Source organism: Simochromis diagramma, unplaced genomic scaffold (assembly GCF_900408965.1).
Source record: "Simochromis diagramma unplaced genomic scaffold, fSimDia1.1 OVJJ01000459.1, whole genome shotgun sequence".
In the NCBI taxonomy this organism is placed as follows: Eukaryota; Metazoa; Chordata; class Actinopteri; order Cichliformes; family Cichlidae; genus Simochromis; species Simochromis diagramma.
The window spans coordinates 71343-77342 of NW_024387278.1; positions in this window are offsets into that span (position 1 = coordinate 71343).

Consider the following 6000-nt stretch of genomic DNA (forward strand, 5'->3'; position numbering starts at 1 on the left):
ACCATATCGCTTAACACCGCAGTTTTACATGTGCACTTTCTTTGGGGGGAAGTTGCAGTCCATACAGACAATATTCATTTCTAAATTATTAACTAACAATCTTGTGCTTAAAGTGCTTTGTCAATATTGTAGAAAATGTTAAACTTAATCATCATCTTGGCCTCCTCTGACGACCTGTTTGCTGTTGCTGAAAGGCAGTGGGGAGAGGGGCCACTTGGGCACTGCATTTATCGCAGCATATAATGTGTTTTCTGGATACACTGTGCTTTTTCAGCATTCAAAGACTGATGGCACCGTGTCAGAGCACTGGCTATGAATTTCAGACGGATCAGGCCATAACTTAACAAAAAAGTTATCAATAGTTTTTTTCAACTTTACTTATTACCCACAGCTACATCCACTTCTGTCAAGCCTAGGCTACTCACTAGGGCTGGGTATAATCACTGATTTCTATAATCCATTCAATTCCGGTTCTCAAAGTCCTGATTACACATACATATAGGATCTTGGGGGTGGGCACGATACACGGAATCCAAAGTACCATCAGGGTGTACACCCCACCCCTGGCGTCGTTGCCCACCTCTCAATGTTAAATACACATAGACATTGAGGGCTAGCAGGAGGGACCATGCGCTTACCTGCTGCTCTCTGGCAGGTAGCTCCATGCCCTCCTGGGTTTTAAATGCACCTTAGAACACACATGCATCAACACTACAATGAGCGGGTGGAGGGAGGTTTGGAGTCTTCTCTCACCCCCATTCTCTGCGACCTGCTGGAGCGGGGGGGCTAGGAGGAGGAGTTGGCCGTCCGACTGCGGTCTGGAGTGTGGGGCCTCCCTGCTGCTGCGGAGTCGGGGCGGTCTGCCTCCCCCCACCGCAGGGAAAAGGGTAACACCACCTGGGTCTGGGTGCAGTTCCCCCCTCCAGGGGCAAGGGTACCTAGACCCGTTTGTAGAGTATGCTTGGGGAGTGTGATTGTGTGTACAGCGTCTCTTTATGTCTGTCTCCACGTTGGTTGAGTGTGGAGTAAGTGCATATGAGAGCATGAGGGTGGGAATGGATGTTTGTATATGTGTGTGCCTGTATTTCTGTGTCTATATGTCATTTTTTTTTTTTTTTTTTTTTTTTTTTTTGTGTCCCGTTTGGATCTATAGCCATCAGAATTGTTGTCTTAAGGCCAAGAAAGATGCCAAGCGGATTTATTTTACCAAGTGGATCGTCATGGCCTTGCCATATTGGTCCATTTGATTGACCTTTATTATAATTATGAATTTATTTTATTTTCAGTTGCTACAAACGGGACAGACATGACTGGAGGATAGGACAGGGAGAAAGAATGAAAGAAAGAGAGGGAGAGAAAGAAAACCAAATGGGAGAAAGAGAGGGAGAGAAGGGGGGGAAGAAAGAAAAAAAAAAAAAAAAAGAACAAAACTCCTGGGTCACCTGTATGGAGAAAAAAAACAGAAGAGAAAGCAAACAACAAAGAGCAACATAATAAATAAAAAAAAAACGGCACCATCACAATAAACTAGCTAGCAGTAGATATCAGTAGATACTAAATAATAAACGATATTGTGCAGCACGCAAGATAGACAGCGCACAATGTGCTTTGAGGCAGCAGCCAAGAAAGCTGTAGTCCGCGTCTGTGAATACCCGTGTGTACACCTGTGTGCATACCTGTGTGGATCAGCATGCTTGCATTCCAAAGGTTTCTCCATGTAACGATCTGCTAGGGAGTGTGGGGAGCCACAGCCCCGTCCTCCAGGGCATGAAGCAGGTATGGAGGAGATCAAAACTCCAGACATCCAGAGGCCCCCAGAACACAAGAGACCAAGGAAGACCAACAGAGGGGCAGCCGCGCCACTGTCCCAGTAAGAGCTGAGGAGAGTCCCAGATGAGGGCTCACTCAGCAGTCGCGGAGCAGAAGCCAGGGGGAGTTGCAGTGACGCGCCCGTGAGCTCCGCCGGCAGCCAGCTGTGCCTGAGTGACCGAGCCCCAGGCCGAGAGGCCGGGGCACCCCACCTCCGAAGTGGCCCGAGCGAGCCCCAGGCTCCAGGCCCCGATAAGCGGCCGCCAAGGAGTGAGCCGGTGTGTACCCAGACGCCCACCCCCAGACACAAAGAAGCACCAACGCACCGACACCTGAGGGAGTCCGCCACTGGCAGGGGAAGTGGTGGTGGGTGGAGATAGGCCTCCAAACCTTGGAGGGCCTGAGATGTCCCCAGAGAGGTGGCGTCTGATATCCAACCTGACATATAGACACAGACATACAGGCACACACATATACAAACATCCATTCCCACCCTCATGCTCTCATATGCACTTACTCCACACTCAACCAACATGGAGACAGACATAAAGAGACGCTGTACACACGGTCACACTCCCCAAGCGTACTCTACGAACCGGGTCTAGGTACCCTTGCCCCTGGAGGGGGGAACTGCACCCAGACCCAGGTGGTGTTACCCTTTTCCCTGCGGTGGGGAGAGGCAGACCGCCCCGACTCCGCAGCAGCAGGGAGGCCCCACACTCCAGACCGCAGTCGGACGGCCAACTCCTCCTTCTAGCCCCCCCGCTCCAGCAGGCCGCAGAGAACGGGGGTGAGAGAAGACTCCAAACCTCCCTCCACCCGCTCATTGTAGTGTTGATGCATGTGTGTTCTAAGGTGCAATTAAAACCCAGGAGGGCATGGAGCTACCTGCCAGAGAGCAGCAGGTAAGCGCATAGTCCCTCCTGCTAGCCCTCAATGTCTACGTGTATTCAAAATTGAGAGGTGGGCAACGACGCCAGGGGTGGGGTGTACACCCTGATGGTAATTTGGACTCCGTGTATCGTGCCCACCCCCAAGATCCTATATGTATGCGTATGAGAGTGTGAGTAATGTGAATGTCTAAGTTGTGGGATAAAATTGAGGCAGAGGCAGCCAGAAGGGGACAGAGGGGGGGGGGGGGGGGTAGCCTCCTCTGCACCCTGGTGACATACCCCTACTCCAAGGCCCTACATGTGTGGGTGGTTGTGGTGGAGCGGGAAGAGGGAGGCAGCTGGAGATGGGGAGGGAAGGAAGGGAGGGGCAGGTGACCCCTCCCTGGGGCCAGCTCCCCCGCTGACCCCAGTAGGCACTCCCATACTCCGCGACCCGCCAGGGAAAGGGGGCCCAGGCCCATCCAGACCGGGGCCCAGCACAGCAGCGCCCCCCGGCCCCACAGAGCCCGGGACAGTCCACCCAACCCCACCACAGAGAAAACTGCACCCACCCCACCATCCATTCATCTTCCAGACTACATGAGACAATAGACGCCCAGGCTGAGATCTTCCTCCACCTCTCCTGTATCTCCCCCTCCTGCAGAGAGTTCCTGAGGAGAGGAAAGCTCCTGCAAGGTGTGACAATCTCCCCCACCAGTTGAAGAGCCCCCCAGGCGGCTCGACGCACCGGCGGCACCCTGCGCCAGGGATGGGCCCCCATGCACCCACCCGCCCACAACCCCGGCGACACACAAACCAGGACCCAAGGCCCCGAGGCCCGGTCAGGGCCCCAGCCCAGAGACGGAGCGCCCCCAGAAACCTCACGCCCATCCCGGACCCACCCAGGGGCAGACAGGCTACCAGGTCAGTAACCCACGTCCGTCAGCACAGACCCTCCCCTAGCCCCGCTGCACGCAGCCACGAGGAAACAGTCACCCGAGAGCCAAAAGAGCCCCCACCCGGACATGACCGCTACCCCCGGGTTGAGCCCCCCAAGGAAGATGCCTCCGGGGAACCCCCCGACGCCCTAAGCCTGTCCCTACCGCCACACCAATCACAACAGTGAAGGCGGGACCAAACTATGACCCCCCACCCCCACTAGGTGATGGAGCTGATCAAAGGAGCCCAGAGCAAACTGATCTGATGTGGTGGCAGAGGCTGTATCAAGACTAATGTAATCTAATAGATAATTTCTATATTGGTTAGAATTAAGATTGTTTTTATTTTTCCAGTTCATGAGGACAGTTTTCTTGGCTATGCATAGGGCAGTGAAAACCATATGGGCTATATTCTTTTCTGAAGTGACATTATCTAAGCTGCCTAACAAACCACTAAGGGGGAAGTTGGAATGTTACATTTCAGACACTTTGATAAGTCTTCACATATCTCGCGCCAAAACTTCTGCACTGGTGGACAGAACCAAAGAGCGTGAATGTAATTGTCTGGTGTATTGCCTTGACAGTGTGAGCAGTTGTTGGAAGATGTAAAGCCCATCTTGAACATCCGATGACCTGTATAGTGCACTCTATGTAGTATTTTGTATTGTATTAATTGCAGACTGGGATTTTAATTCAATTTAAAGGTTTTTAAGCATACCTGAGACCAGAAGTTTTGGTCTAAGCTGACTGATAAATCTGCTTCCCACTTTGCAATAGGAAGGGATATTGATTCATCTAATTTAGAAAGTGTTCTGTATATTTTAGATAATAATTTGGGGGATTTAAGAGTAAGGAAATGTGCCGCACTTGGTGGTGTTTGTAATTCAACTTGACTGAGGTTAAATTTCTTTTTTACTATGGATTTAATTTGTTGATATTCTAAAAATCTTTTCTTGTTGATCCCATATTGTGCAACTAGTCTGTCAAATGGAATAAATTCTGTTCCCTCTAATATATGTTCTAAGTATTTAATTCCTTTACAACTCCATTCTGGAAATTAATCATATTATTGTTTTGTAATATGTCAGGGTTGTTCCAGATAGGTGTACGTTTACATGGGATTAATGAAGACTCCGTTATTTTTAGAAACTCCCACCATGCTGTCAGAGGAGAAGCTGATGTTGATACTTTTAAAGCATTCATGTCTTTTGATGTTTGAGCTAATAAATGGTAGGTCTGAAATCTCTAGATCCTTGCATAGTGCCTGTTCAACATCTAGCCAGGGCTCATCTAAGAAGGTATGTTTTGACCATTCTGAGATGAACTGAAGCCTGTTGGCTAAGAAGTATTGTTGAAAATTAGGCAGATCTAATCCTCCTCTATCCTTGGTTCTTTGTAGCGTTTTTAAGCTGATATGCGGGGGTTTATCTTTCCAAAGGAATTTGGAAATATATGAATCCAGAGATCTGAACCAATCTTGTGATGGTTTGTTAGGGATCATCAAAAATAAGTAATTTATTTTGGCAAAATCATCATTTTTTATAGTGGCGACCCTTCCCATGAGTGATATGGGTAAAGATTTCCATCTAGTCAGATCGCCTTCTACTTTCTTTAGAAGTGGATGTGGTTTAATTTAGTTAAGTCTGAAAGCTTAGGAGAAACATTAATACCTAAATATTTAATATTTCCGGATTGCAGTGGGGCAGAGGAAGAATTATGGAAGGAGCAGTTAATGGGGAGAACTGTAGATTTGGCCATTAATTGAATAATCTGAAACTCTTGAAAACCAGTTATTAGAGTAATTACCTCAGAGAGGTTGGTTTGTGTGTTTTGCAGAAAAAGCAACACATCATCCGCATAGAGACTGATTTTATGTTCTATGTTCTTACATTTTATGCCCTTAATTGTTGTAGCCTGTCTAAATGCTGCTGCTAGAGGTTCGATAAAAATTGCAAAAAGTGAAGGGGAGAGTGGGCATCCCTGTCTGGTCATTTGTTCTGATACGAGCTGTTGGGGAATTGTATAATATTCTTATCCAGTTTATGAAAGAGTTTCCAAAACCAAACTTGTGTAAAGTTGCGAATAAAAATTTCCAGTTAACTCTATCAAATGCTTTTTCTGCATCTAGAGATAATATGATGGTTTCGATGTTTTTATTGTATGAGTAGTCTATTAAATTAAGTAATCTACGAGTGTTTGTTGTGGAGTGCCGACCTTTTATGAAACCAGTTTGGTCAGGATGAATTAATGGGGGGGGGGGGGGGGGTTTATTTCCTCTAATCTCCTTTGAGGAGCGTTGCGGCTTTTTAACGGTCTACATTTAAAAGAGAAATTTGGAACGATAGCTATGAGGGAAATAAAAAAGGGTCGTTGCCTGGTTT